The sequence below is a fragment of the Manis pentadactyla genome, chromosome 15, assembly GCF_030020395.1.
Source record: "Manis pentadactyla isolate mManPen7 chromosome 15, mManPen7.hap1, whole genome shotgun sequence".
Taxonomy (NCBI): Eukaryota; Metazoa; Chordata; class Mammalia; order Pholidota; family Manidae; genus Manis; species Manis pentadactyla.
Genome location: NC_080033.1, coordinates 3,298,091 through 3,312,170, shown reverse-complemented (window position 1 = coordinate 3,312,170; position 14,080 = coordinate 3,298,091). Strand labels below are relative to the sequence as shown.

The window sequence follows — 14,080 nt, the reverse complement described above, 5'->3', positions numbered from 1 at the left end:
TAGCCAGAGACGGGTAAGATTCCTCAAGGGAGGAACAACCTAAGACAGGCACAGTCGCAGGGGGGCCATCAGGTGAGAAATTGGGGATCAACAGACGTGAGGCTTAGAACCTCTCCCCCGCTGTTTTGAGAGAAATCTTCTGCATCCGTGGATGTTTTGTTGCCCTTGTCTAGCTTGGATTAACACTTAGTCTACAGGCACACACCTGATCATCTACATTTGCTCTCTTACAGCACTAAACTATGTTTTCTACCTTTATCTTGCATCTACCTACCACTTCAGCATTTTATTAATAATAATAATAATAATAAGGGAGAAATGTGGGATTCACATATAAATCAAGTATAAAAATCAAACGAATATTCATATTTGACCTGTTTATAGTTCATAATGCGTGATCAAAACCGAAAGTTTCTGTGATGACTGCTCTTGTACTGTTCACCATGTAAAGAACTTATTCACTATGGAAGAATTTGTTCACCACGTAAGAACTTGTTTGTTATGCTTCAGAAGATTGGAGACTGACGAGAATTAGGCTTGTGGTGGATTAATGATTGTGCATTGAGCATTGAGTCCCCTATACAGAATTTTATTGTTGTTAACAACCATCTGATCAATAAATATAAGAGATGCCCTCTCAGAAAAAAGAAAAAAACCTTTAAAAATAAGCATCTTGTTTTACATGCCTTACTGTGTGACCTTGAGCAAGTTCCTTTGCTCCTCTGTGCCTCATGGTCTTTCATGTGGAATGAGGATAAAAAATATAAACTATTTCCTTTGGTTATCGTGAGAATTAAATGTGGAGCATATAAAATATTTAGGGATGAGCTCGGCTCACAGTACGTGCTCCATGCATGTTTTGTATTATTGTTACCATCCTTCGCCCACATCTTCCTGTTTCCCTTTCTTCTCTCTCAATCCTAATCTCCTTTTCTTGTTTTGAGCCACTGAAGGATCATCACTAGCAGATGATGAGCACCTGCCCGTCTGCAGTTTCTGCACGTCCTCTGGCTTTTTCTGAACTCCAGGAGCGCCTATGATCTGGGTGATTGACAGTTCATCACCGAGAACCCTGTGATGGGTTTTCTACTGTTGTCAGAGCGGTTATTCCAATCTTCCCTTGCTCCTCTCTGCTTTTATTACCATTCTGTCTCATCAGGCACTAAGCAGTGATTAAAGGCCTTCTCTCTCATCAGTGATGTGAGAAAGAAAGGCAGCTACTTGCTGCTTCTGCTCGTGATAGACCCAAACTGCCCAGCTCAGGGCAAACACCTCTTGGCACTACTCCTTGAGGTCGAGAAGAGAATCATTATTCATGAGGTTTTGGGCACTGCGCTAGTAAATTAAATGCCTGGAATATAAAACTAAACACAATGTCTGTCCCTGCCCTTAGGAAGCTTACCATTTGGTGGGGAATATGGACAATGACTCGACAATAGATCTCAGTGTTGCAAGTACAGGGTGCTGGGAAGCGCATGGGAGGGACATGAGCTGGGGGATGAGGGTCCAGGGAATGAGAGCTTAAAGGAAGCTTAGAGCATTGTGCAGAAAGAGACCCAAGGCAGGCCTGAAGCCTGGCTATTGATTTTTTAAAAATACAGTCTCATAGTAAAATTCTGGAATGTTCTGAGATTGTTTCTTGCAGTTATATTGTACCAGGTGGGCAAGCAACATACGGCCACACCAGAGAGTAGTTTTTCCACACAGGAGACTAGCAAAGCTGAGCTTTATGCCTGGCAGAATCCGCCCTTCAAGTGATCATATCATCAGCGAACCTGTGGAACTTGGCGTCAGGGAATGCAGAGAGGGGAGCTAGCTTCCACAGCTGACCGCATCTCTTCCCAGCCGTGCATCGACTGATGTCACACTGGTGACTGGATATTGGCCACAGTGGGGGGTATTTACACCACAGCAATAGGCAAATGCAACATACCAGGGCTTTCTTTTCCAGGGCCAGTTGTTGAGACATTTATCAGCACACCATGGGCAGGATGTACCACTTCACCAGTCTTTGTGTCTTATGCCATTAAAGAAACTTTTCTCCATTACTTCAGACACCTCTTGTACAGCACTTTAAATCTTCCGGGTCCTCTTCACACTCTAGCTACTGCTGCTAGGACCAACTTCGTGCAGGTGCAACCTGGCCGTGTCGGGCCCTGCCTCCTGGCTCCAAGAACATGCTTGCAATGGCAGTGAGCAAAGCGGGCTATTATTAATGAATGGGTTTTCAAAGGCATGCTTCTCAGCACCGCAGGCCTCTCATAAGCTTATGACCGCGTTCGGGGAAGCACAGACATAGGAGAGGGGCTGAGTCATACTCACAAAACACTGAGGGAAGATCCAGAAACACAACAAACCTAAACTGCATCTAATGATATAAACAGAGAATGATGATGCGGGGAAGCCTGCCAACATAGAAAACAGGGCAAACAAAATCAAGTTTTAAATAACAGAGCACCAGAGGATTCTACAAAATCGTAGCAGGAAAACAACATAAAATTGATCTGAACAGAGAAATGATCTCGGCTGGGGTAGCAGGGACCAGCCCATGTGTGCTCTTAGAAGCTTCCTCCAGGGAAGACCTGAAGAAATACAACTTGACTAAGAAATACAGTTAGAACCTTGGCAAGGAGAGAAGGACAGTGAGGGCAACGTCAGGCATCGCCTCTCAGCTGTTCTTGTGCTGTCTCGACTCTGCCTCAAATTATTTTCTTCCTTCAAGATTATTTTCTTCCTTTCTCCATGCCAACACACTTAATGTCACCTTCCCCTTTTCAGTCCCATGTAAGTTATTTCAAGATTCAGAGCCCCTAAGCATTCGACTCTCTTTACAAGTTGTCGGCAACTTGTAAACATAAAGCCCAGTACAAATAAAGTCCAGCCCCCCAACAGACAGAGGGTGATTTATGGGGGTCTGCAGCCATGTAACTATTCCAGCAGAGCTGGGTTCCTCCTGTCTGCCCCCAGCATTTCCCAGGAGCCTCTCCCGCTAGTGAGCCGGCAGCACTAGTGCCGATCACCCACTTCCATGTCTGCGGCACCCCTCGCTGGCCCTCCTTCATAGTGCGCCGCCTTCTGCCTCTCCAGGGCCTACTTCTGGGCTTGGTAAATAGGAGGTGCCCAATCAGTGCAAGTTGGTTTCCAAGTGAAGGAAAAAGGATTGCATCCAACCACATGGAAATGGAAAAGAGTATTTTCTTAAATAAAAAATGGGTCAAGGATGGAATTCCTGTGCAGCCCAAACAATATTGAAAGCACACTTCTTTACCCAAAATTTGTATACTAGTTAAAAAGTCAAGAACTGCTCTAAGTCTCTAGGGAATTTAAGAAGTGTTATGGACTGAGTGCCTCCGCTCCAAAACGCCTCTGGGTTGCAGCCCCACCCCACAATGATCCAAAGCAATACTTGCTCCATTTTGTCATGACATCATGTGCCTCCTCACTCAAGGATCGTAACATACTCCTAATTTGCTCACGTAAGCTCATGAGCAGACCTGGGGCACTCACAATTAAAAGTGTGTGTGTGTGTGTGTGTGTGTGTGTGTAAAATGTGTAAGAATAAAGCTAGGAATGGGGTACATTAAAATATTAACTGTTTAGGTTGGCACAATTATAGGTGATCTCTTTTCTTTGTTTCTATTTTCCAAATGTCAGATATTGTGGCTACATAATGTTTATATAATTTATTCTCTTGACTGCAAGAAAGACATGAGGCAAACACATAGGCCAGGAGCACACAGACGTGCTGCACACGTACTCGCCAGACACCACGTGAGCCCTGGGAAAGGCAGCCTGGCTTGGGTTCCTGGTCCTACTACCTCGTACAAATCACCTCAGTCCTTCTTTTTAAAGATCTGTACAATGGGTATAGTGCCACCTGTCCTGGCCTGCCTCTGTGGGTTTACTGTGGGGCTCAATGCCCATGAGGTAAGTAGAATGCTGTGCAAACAGAAGGTATATGGATGGGTAGCCTCTTTGCATTGTCACCTTTAGACTTCCCAGCACATCCTTGCATTCAGTGGCTGGGATAGTGAAAGGGGTCATGTGGAGTATGCCCACATGCCAACGAATAAAAGTGTAGTGAAATTAGCCCAGCTACTGCCTACTTTATAGCCACTGGGGCAAGACAGAGAGGGAGGCGGAATGGCTCAAGGACTGACCTTGGAGTCGGGGAATCTGTGCCGCCACGTGGAGTCCTATCAGCTCTCCTGGTCTCAGTCTTTCCATCCGAAACTTGGACGTAACTACACTAGTCCCGGAGGGCTGAGGTGAGTATCACATGGCTTAATCACCTTATTCCCATCCTCACCCAGCTGATACTGGGTGAGCAAACTCACTGAGTGATAATGTGTGTGAGTGTGCTAGAGAAACTGCAAATGACGCCTGTTTAGGAAGAGAAGCGGAAGGGAAGAAACATAGGAAGTTGTATTAGGCGCCCACTTGGTGGCATTTCTAGACAGCATGGAGTTTTCGGCTTACACATGGCTTTGCAACAGGCTTTAAAACTGGCAGGGAGAGCAAGGGTTATCAGCCCCATTTCACAGATGCAGAAAACTAAGGTTTGCCATTCAAAGTTACCTGCAATCAAAGTCACCCTGCAGGTGGGCACTGATGAGCCAGGCTCTTGGAAACCAGTCTCTTTCCCTCAACCAGGGCACCTCCAACTGGGTAGAGGGGGCCGGCAGGGTGCTGGGACCGCGGCAGAGTCAGCCCTGTCCCGGGGGGGTGAGGCCCTGGTGATGAGCATGTCTCTGGGAAGGAGCCAGACTGAGGGTCAAGTTTTGACTCCATCGCTTCTTGGCTGTGTGACCTCATCCAGGCCGCTTCACTCTCTCACCAAGCCTCAATCTCCTCATCTGTAAAATGGGGAAATAAACCCTGCAGGATGCAGGACTGCGGTGAGTCTGATGAAACAAAACAATGTCTATAAAATGCTAAGGACAGTGCCTGGTACAGTGCGAACATCAAACTAGCCACTATTGTTACTTTGTCACTTCTCCAGGGCTCCACAGGCAGCTGCTCAGAACCGACTAAATGACTAACCAGAGCCTGGCACTTCCCTGGCAGCACATCCCAAAACAAGCTATCAGTTTAAGAATCAGAGACGAGATGGTTGGAGGACCTGAGGATCCACACACCAGCATGTGGTTATCATTTGTGCTGCTCAGAGCTTCTGTTCCGTAACGCAACTCCCGCAAATGCCTTTGGGAATTAACAAAAGCATAAGGCGAGAGCACCAGTAAGCCTGCTGGCATCATGACAGTGGCAGATCAGGGAGGAAAGCAGCCCTGGGAGGCTCAACTGCAAGAGAGAAAGGCAGGGCCCACCATCCCAACCCTACTGAGACGGTCACACAGGCTGACTTTTATGGCATACAGGGCGCGCCCGAGACCTCGCCGGCATCTTCCCATGACATTTGCACAACTCCGTAGAGTAGGCACTGCCATTAAGACCCTTCAACAGAAGAAGAAAGCAAAGCCTAGAAAAGAAGTGGAGTGACCCAAGAACTCATAGCTGTACAGGAGGAAAGGAGGCAAAGGAAGGAGGATTTGAACCCATTCTGGAGGCGGCCCTTTCAACCCTGTGCCAGACTTTGAGTCTTCAGCCCTCTACAGTTCACAGCATACTGTTCTCTTGTTGATCCTCTGGTTTGAAGTGTGCCTCACCCAGCCACCCACCCTGCCCTGAGATCCTAACCCCCAAACCTCACAATGTGAGTTTATTTGGAAACAGCATGTTGACAATGTAATTAGTTAAGATGAGGTCAGACTGGGGTAGGGTGGACCTTAATCCAGTACGATGTATAAGGGGAAATGTGGAGGCAGACACGCAGAGGGAACCCCTGTGAAACAGAAGGCAGAGAAGGGGGTGACGCTTCTATAAGCCGAGGGACACCAATGCTTGCCAGCAAGCCACCAGAAACTCAGGGAGAGGCCTGGAAGATTCTCCCTCAACCCTCAGACGGAGCCTTGGCAGCACTTTCTATGGCAGCCCTCGGAAACTAATACACAGCTGCTCTGGGAGAGAGGGTCAGTTCTATCTATAGGCGGGGAAAGGAAGGCTCAGAGAAGTGAGGGGTTAGAGGCCAAACGGCCAGCAGGTGAGAGGTTAAGAAGCCCTCTGTGTTGTTCTCCTGTTCAAATGACTGTCGCATTTGATTCGAGTTGCTCCTGCTTTTTATGATACGCCCCATTTTGCAGAGTGCTTGACAGTTTACAGGAGTTCAGTATACATGGACCCAGTCGCACAATAACCATGAACTCTTTGGTAATGGCAGGGGACGTGGCAGGAGCCACATCCTCGGGGGGGCAAGTAAAGAGGGAGGAGGGTGGGTTCCCGAAGGTGGAAGTGGAGGCAGCATCCACCGCACGTTCGCCTGCCTGGACGTGACCTTTGTTCCTGCATCCCTTATGTTCTAGCAGTCAAGTGACCTTGGTCTGCAGCATAGTATCCCTCTTGTCTGGTCTAGTGAATATAAAACGGTCAGAATCCAAGATGAACACATTCACAGGTGCCTCAGAAAATACCTGAAAACAGTCCAGGTGCCACCTAGCAACCAAGACATAGGATGCGGTTCCTCCATCAATTTGGGCGGCAAACAGAAGCGAGCAGGCATTTCCAACCTAAGGAAGCAGCAGAATCTTGCCTGGGTCTTTTAGAAACACAGCCAAGAACAGCCTCCATCGACTCTGTCCTTGGCTCACAAGGAAATCCAGTTCTGCCATGTATTTTCAGCCAAATGACAGGCTTGAAGGCAAGAGCGATCAGTTTTTTCTTAACAGAAACGTATTTGGAGCTAGTGGGAGCATCTGCCTGCCCAGTTTCCTCCCCCCTGCCCTCAAGGCCCAGCCTTGCTGCCCTCCCCTCCCCTTTATGCTTGGCTGGATGCAGCTTCTTCTGTGCTTGGATATGCCAACCCCTCTCCCCCCAGCCTCCAGGCCCTTGCCCGGGCTTGGTGCACGCCGAGGTCACATGCACTCAGCTCTCTCCCCTGTCTCTCTGCGACTGGAATTGTCTGGCTCTTCACCTTCACCACCCTGGCTGCTCCTGGAGTGCAAGCCCTGGTGTTCTCACTTGTGAAGTGGATTTTAAAGCCCAGCCTTTCCAAGAATGTGCTGGTTGGATGACATATTAATTTCCAATTGCTGCTGTAATATAGGACCACAAACTCGGTGGCTTAACACAACACAAACGGACTGTCTTACAGTTCTGCAGGTCAGAAGCCTGAAATGGGTCTCTGTGTTCAAGTCAGGTGTCGGCAGGACAGGTTCCTTATGGAGACTTTAGAGGAGAAGCCCATTCCCGCTTCCGTCAGCCGCCTGCGTTCTCTGGCTAGTGGCCCCGCGTCCCAGCGCCGTTGCTCTGTCTCCTGTGCTGCATCCCCTTCTCTGCCTCTGGCTCGCCTGCCTCCTGCTGATGAAGACTCTTGGGATTGTATCAGGCCCACCCAAAATATCTAGGGCAATCTTATCATGAAACCTTTGACCACATGTGCAAGGTCCCTTTTGCCATATAAGGCAACACACTGAAAGACCTCAAGGATTAGGATGTGGCCATCTTGAGGGGCCATAGTAAATCCTCTAGCAGTGGCGGTAGGAACAAGCACCCAGCCCTCTCCTCTCATCTCCACGTGACCGTGGGCTCGAATCGCCTGTGGACAGCCCTACCTGCACGTTTTACCATCACTTCAAGTCAAACTCACGTCTAAGCGTATCAGTTTTTGCACAGCAGCTTCCGCCCTTGCCGCTGCTGACTAAACTGGTAGTGCCGGCAACCCCTCTCCCGGCCTCCCGGGTGAAAAGACCACCGTCATCTGACTCTTGCTTCTCTGGTAGTGCCGGCACCCCCTCTCCCGGCCTCCAGGGTGAAAAGACCACCGTCATCTGACTCTTGTTTCTCTGGTAGTGCCGGCACCCCCTCTCCCGGCCTCCCGGGTTAAAAGACCACCGTCATCTCTGACTCTTGCTTCTCCTTTGGCTTTTATTTCTAGTGACTCAGATACACCTCTTCTCTCTTATTCCACTGCCCCCACTTCTGTCTGGGGCTTACCTCCCATGCCTAAATGTGTCCCGTGGCCCCCTGGCCAGACCCGCTGCCCCAAGTCCGTGCTCCAAACTGATGTGCACAGGGGCACCACACATTGCCTGCTTTGAAGCGATGCTTTTAAATTACTCTCCCCACACCCAGCTGTGCCTCTAAGGAGCGTCTAACCCTTTAAAGGAGGTGCATGCCAGCCTGTTGCCACCTGCCATAGTTAAGTGGAATGTCCACGGTTTCTTCTTAAGTCTTTCTCTGAGTTCGAGTTTGGGCATCGGTTTCAGATGCTTGGCTTCATCCTCTCCAGACTTCCCAGGCTGGCGCTGGAGTTGAAGCCTGTAGCCTTTTTGAAACTGACAATCACACCCCCACTCAGCCTCGCCTCTTGGGTCATTCCACCTTCTCTGCTGCTGCTGTTCAACATTAATCTTCCTTTTATCAAGTCACCCTTTTGCTCTGACACAGATAACGGTGACTGGCAAGCTCAGCATCACATGATTTTTCCTTTATTTGTTCTTTTAAGCAGACCTATCTCTGTGTATAAGTTTTGCGATGGCATACGATGAAAGATACCCATATAATTAAAAAAACGACTATTAACATGAAGATAAAAATGCAGGGGTCACATAATGAGGAATTAGGGGCACTTACATCAAATAAGTGAGTGCATTTGGATAGTAATGTTCACAACGGTCCAGGTAAAGAGAGATCCACAGGGAAGGGCGTGGGTAACATAGTTTAGTAAAAGGCGAATCGTGCCAGGTTGCTGGGAGGCGAGCTTTTTCCTACCTTCAAACAGAAGGATGACATCGTCTCACCGACCAGCTTCAGGAGACTCCTGCCCAGATGAGAGCGTCTTGCATGTCTGCGTGGTCCCACAGGGGAACCTCTGGCCACGTGTGGCTACTGGCCTTTGAAACATGCCTGATAGAATTAGGGAATTGGATTTTTAATTTGACTTAATCTTAATTCACTAAAATTTAAATAGCCACATGTGGCTAGTGCCATGCATATCACAGAGCTCAATCATAGATGTTTATGTAAATAATGTTATAGAACACTGTAGATAATGCCTTTAATAGAAGATATTATTTTATAATAAATTATATCAATTATTGTATTATTAATTATAATTGTTTTATTAATATATGATCATTGTTCATTATTTTATTAGATCACCAAGCTCTCCATGCAACCCTGTATCAGTTTGCTGAGGCTGCCATAATGAAAGCTCCCGGACCAGGAGGCTCAAACAGCAGAAGCTGACTTCCTCACAGTCTCCAGGCCAGAAGGCCAAGGCCAAGGGTCAGCAGGGCTGGTTCCATTCCGGAGCATCTTCTGTGCCTGCAGGTGGCCATTTTTTCATGAGTCCTCACATGGATTTTCCCCTGTGCATCAGCAGTGTCTGTACATCCTAATTCTCCTCTTTTTTAGAGGGACACCACTCAGATTAAATCAGGGGCACCCACAGGCCTCATTTTAACTTCTTTAAAGGCCTTCTCTCTAAACACAATCACATTCTGAGGTCCTGAGGGTTGGGGCCTCAACAAATGAACTTAGGAAGCCCATTTCCACTCAGAACAGGGCCCTCTGCATACTATTCAATGGCCGGTGGGAAAAGACACTGAATCGGAGGCCATGGCCACACAGCCCAGCTGTGGGCCTTCCCAGTGTCATGCTTGGGACCTGGATGGGCTTCTGTGAATGGAAAGATCACATGGTGAATGCTCAGCCCCCCTCCCTCACCCACAATATCAACTCAGACTCCTGTGCTTGGCAGCAAAGCCCTCCAAGAATCGACTCCATTGACCAGAACCAGCCTATTTCCTCTCCCGCTCAGCCAGTCGCCTCTGCTTTGTTAGGTCACACCTGTCAGCCCTAACCCACCCCAGACTCGCTCCGACTTCGGGGATTTGGTTCGCACTGTCCCTCCTGCTTGTAATACCTCATTTTATTTTTTTCACTCTGACTCTGTATCCTTCCAATCTCAACAAAGTCCCACCTTATGCTTGAAACCGCCTCTGGACATTCACTCTCACTTAATATCATTCTTTCTCATTTTCAAATCCGGTGGCACCTGAAAACAACACCCCATGACTGAACACTAAGCTTCTCATTGTTTCATAGGTCTTAGTGCTGCTCCGAAACTAGATCATAAACTCCAGGGTCAGGAAACAAAGCCTATTCCTTCTGTAGACTTGACATCCTAAAATAGTACAGCACACAGCAGGTGCTCAATAATGTCACTGCTGCTTGGTTGACAAATATAAGTATTTTTTTGTCCCTTTCTCACTTCTGAACTGTTTGGAGAGGTTAACTTTTTTCCATCTTAAAGTACAGTTGCACATTTAATATCTGGTAGCAAATCTGGGTCTGGGGCATATCCGCTCTGCTTCATGTATTAAATTTACAATAAAGTCAGGACAGATGGCTAAAAAGATATATATCTTTTTATATCTCTGATATTATTAAATCTTCTAGTTGGAGGGCTCAGAGAGCCCAGGAAAGTTTTCTTTTAATCTCTATAGGCTTTATATTCTGTAGATGAAATTATAGAACTGGCCTGAAAAGCAGTTGGTGAAATCGTTCACCAAAGGGTAGGGGGAGGGAACATTATACTCCTCCTTCTGAGGGTCACAAGTTATAAACATGCTCAAGCTCTCCAAGCCCAGAAGAGCTGTGTGGGCCTGGCAGATAGCTGAGTTTGGCCCAACTGCAGTTCTGAACAGAGGCCTGTAAATATTTCAGAAAAGAACCCTCAGGAAGTTGGTGGGTGTTACCGAAGAGTGGCTGTGGATGTTCGTGTTGGCAAACAGGCAACAGTTGTCTGTCTCTGCCCTGTGGATTGACTCGCCTGCTGTGGGACCTAGGATTCCTTTGTTTTCCTGGTGACTGTCTTAACCCATATGGCTTCTTTTAAACCACTAGTTCTCAACTAGGGGAGATTTTCCCCCTCACCGCCACCCCCATTCCAAGTAGGGTGGCATTTGATAATGTCTAGACATACCTTATATTGTCACAGCTGATGGTGGAGATGCTCTAGGCTTCTCACAGGTAAAGTACAGAGATGCCACTAAACATACTACCATGCAGAGAAAGGATTAGTCAGCCACAACGTGAGTTGTGCCCAAGTTGTCTAAAGTAGTAATACCTTGTTTTAGTATAGCTGGTTCATTCATTCAACAAACACTTGACTGTCAAGCAGAAAATATTAAAGTGGTCATATCTTCCTGTATTCACTTACTTAATCAAGTATGCCTGTTTAATGAGCAGCTATTCTGTACCAAGTACTGGGATCTCGAGCAGCACATTCAAGGGCTTTCTTCATTTAGGTCTTACATTCCCCTGGAAGGGAGACAGAATCTAACCAAGTCAACCAACAGATGAACGAGATCATTTCAACCAGTGATAATGCAATGAAGAATATCCGGCAGGGTAAAGGGAGAGCAAATGACCCGGGCAGACGTGGCTGTAGGGGATGCTACCTTCAGGAGGGGCCTTGGGGGGGCCTCTCTCTATTGGTGGCATGGAAGCTGAGACATGCATGAGAAGCAAGCAGCTCTGTGACACTCTAGAGGAGTGTGCAAACTAGAGGAAGCAACAGGTTCAAAAGCCCAAGACAGGAAAGCCTTGGGTGGGTGCCAGGAACAGAGATGCGTGCCACAGAAGCTGGGATAGTGGAGGTGAGGTGGGGGAGTGAGGCCGGTGAGAGGGCGGGAGTTAAGACTGGGCAGGGCTGCACCAGGCAGGGAAAGGCATGTAGACGCCGTTTCAGGGCAGTGTTAGGCTGTGGGAGGATTTAAGCAGGGTGGAGGCGACCTGGGCGAGGCGGTGATGAGCCCACTCGGGCAGCTGGGCAGAGAGCGCCCTGTGGGGTCGGGCAGGAGGGGGGACGTCCAGCTCCGGCTACACTGCCATGAGCAGAGATGAAAGGAAGTGGGTGAACTGGGGAAGTGCTTGCAATGAAGTCCCCGGACTCGCTTGCAGCTGACCCCTAACTCAGTCAGCCACGGCTGCCGGCTGCAGCTGCCCCATCCCTGGTCTCTGTGGGTCCTGAGAACCTCTGGTCTGCATCCTCAGCTGAGCCACACTGACATGCCCTTGGCTGCCTTACGTGTCTCAGCTGCAGCTGGCCAGGTCCCCCTCTACTCAGAGCTGAGCTTAGTTTAGTGCCCCCTCCCATCTGGATTGAAATCTGGACATTGGACTTCTGCAGCTGGAGCCTGGAACCATGCCTGACAATTTCTGCTGCTTCCCTGGAGGGTGACACCCTTGGGACCACCATGTGGCACCGCTGACCCTGCAGCAGCCTCTCATGGGAACTTAGACGTCTGTCTGGCCTCTGCTGACCCGGAGGCTCTGCGCACCACTCCTTCCTTTGCTCACAGTAATCCCTGGGAAGGGGCCACGTCACTGTCCCTCACATCCACCAAGATCTCTCTCTCCTCGTCCCTTTGCTCTTGAGCGTCTCTGCCTCGATGCTCTTTTTCCAGTGTTTTGCCTCTTTCATGTCCCAGCTCAGTGACACCTGCCGTTCTGTAAAGTCTAAAGTCACTGTACCGCATGCATTCTCAGTGGGAATGACACCCCCTCAAACGGGTAAAGACTGGTTCTTGGAGGATGGAAAAAATCTTATAAATAAATCTGCAAGCAGATATATAAAAATATATATACAAGACATAGATGGATGATATGTAGGTAGAGTGATAGATATACACAGATGGCATACTTCTGTTTCATAGAGGGGTTTGATTAGGGGGGGAAGTCTGTCTCCCTGGGGGGTAATAATGAAAAGGAGATTGCAAACTGCCTGCCCCTCCCCTTACTTGCCAACATATTCCCTTATTTAATTCCTTCCAGGAACTTACTACAATTGGCAAATACCCTGCTTATTTTTGTTCTCATCAGTATTTGCTGCCCCTTACAGCCCTCTGAATGCAAACCCCATGAACCCAGGCCAGGTGACCCTCTGTTCACCGCTGTACCCCAGCACCTGCACAGTCTAGGCACACAGAAGTTAGTCAACACGTATTTGCTGATACTCAATTACCTCTATGACCAGGGAATGATTTCAAATACTAGAAGAAGGACCCACTAGCCCAACTGGACCCCTCTTGGATTTCAACCCCTCACTTAAATATTACCAGGTCTGTTGAGTCCTTTTTAACACAGGGTTTAAGGATAAGCCTCCCCATCTGCCCCACAGCTGCATTAATCTCTCAGCCTTGGTCTTGACTATTCCGTGTTCCCTTTTCCCTGACCACTTAGAACCCGGTAACCATGCAGTCCAGCCTGTCTCTACACCACTGAGGTACCACAGTGAATACGATATGGATATCTGACTCATTAAATCAGCATTTTCAAGAAGAGCATTACAATAGGCTACCCATCTTGGAAATTACTCAGCAGAGGGAATGCATGATTATGTGATTCAGTTTAGCAATGACCTGATCCCGGTGAGCATCTGCAATAGAAAAAGAGACCCTAAGAAAGCAAACCAAAATGTTCACAATGTTGACCATCTCTGGAATGTGGGCTTGCAGTTCATTTTCTCCCTGTGTTCTTGGTTAATTTAGGACTTCCCTACAAGGAGCGTGTGTTTCTTTTATCATAATAAACAAAGGTTTTCGATGGTTGGGTTTTTTAAAGACCATGACACCGCAGTCTCAGGCATAGATACAGGCGTACTCTGGGCCCATAGATGCAGGACCAGTCCTAATAGGTTACAGGGTGACCCCACAACATTTGGGGGGGGTTTCTGTATGTATTGAAGCTTTTGGACTTTCGGAATCCTGCTGTTTAGGCAAACAGCCCCAGCTTTCTTGACAGGACAATACCGACCATCCGCTGCACAGAAGTTCCTCAGCTTTTTCAAAGGTGTCCCTGCCTCCCAGAAGTACAAAAAAGCACTTGTACTGTAAGGTGCTCACCACACAGAATGCAGAAACCAGCCAAGCAAACAAAAAGGATATTCCACGTATTTTAAGTACTTCCCAGGGGCATCCTGGCTCCCTGAAGCTGACATCATGAAATCCTGACACAA

At 48.0% G+C, this 14,080-nt stretch overlaps 1 protein-coding gene and 1 pseudogene across 3 annotated transcripts in view; both read right to left on the bottom strand.

Annotated features, from left to right (window-relative positions):
- LOC130680997 (WAS/WASL-interacting protein family member 1-like) overlaps positions 1-14,080 on the bottom strand; it is a 285,988-nt gene that overhangs the window by 118,265 nt on the left and 153,643 nt on the right. The gene's annotated exons all lie outside the window — the stretch shown is intronic.
- The window catches only part of LOC130680999 (synaptic vesicle membrane protein VAT-1 homolog-like), a 102,898-nt pseudogene that overhangs the window by 29,117 nt on the left and 59,701 nt on the right, over positions 1-14,080 (bottom strand).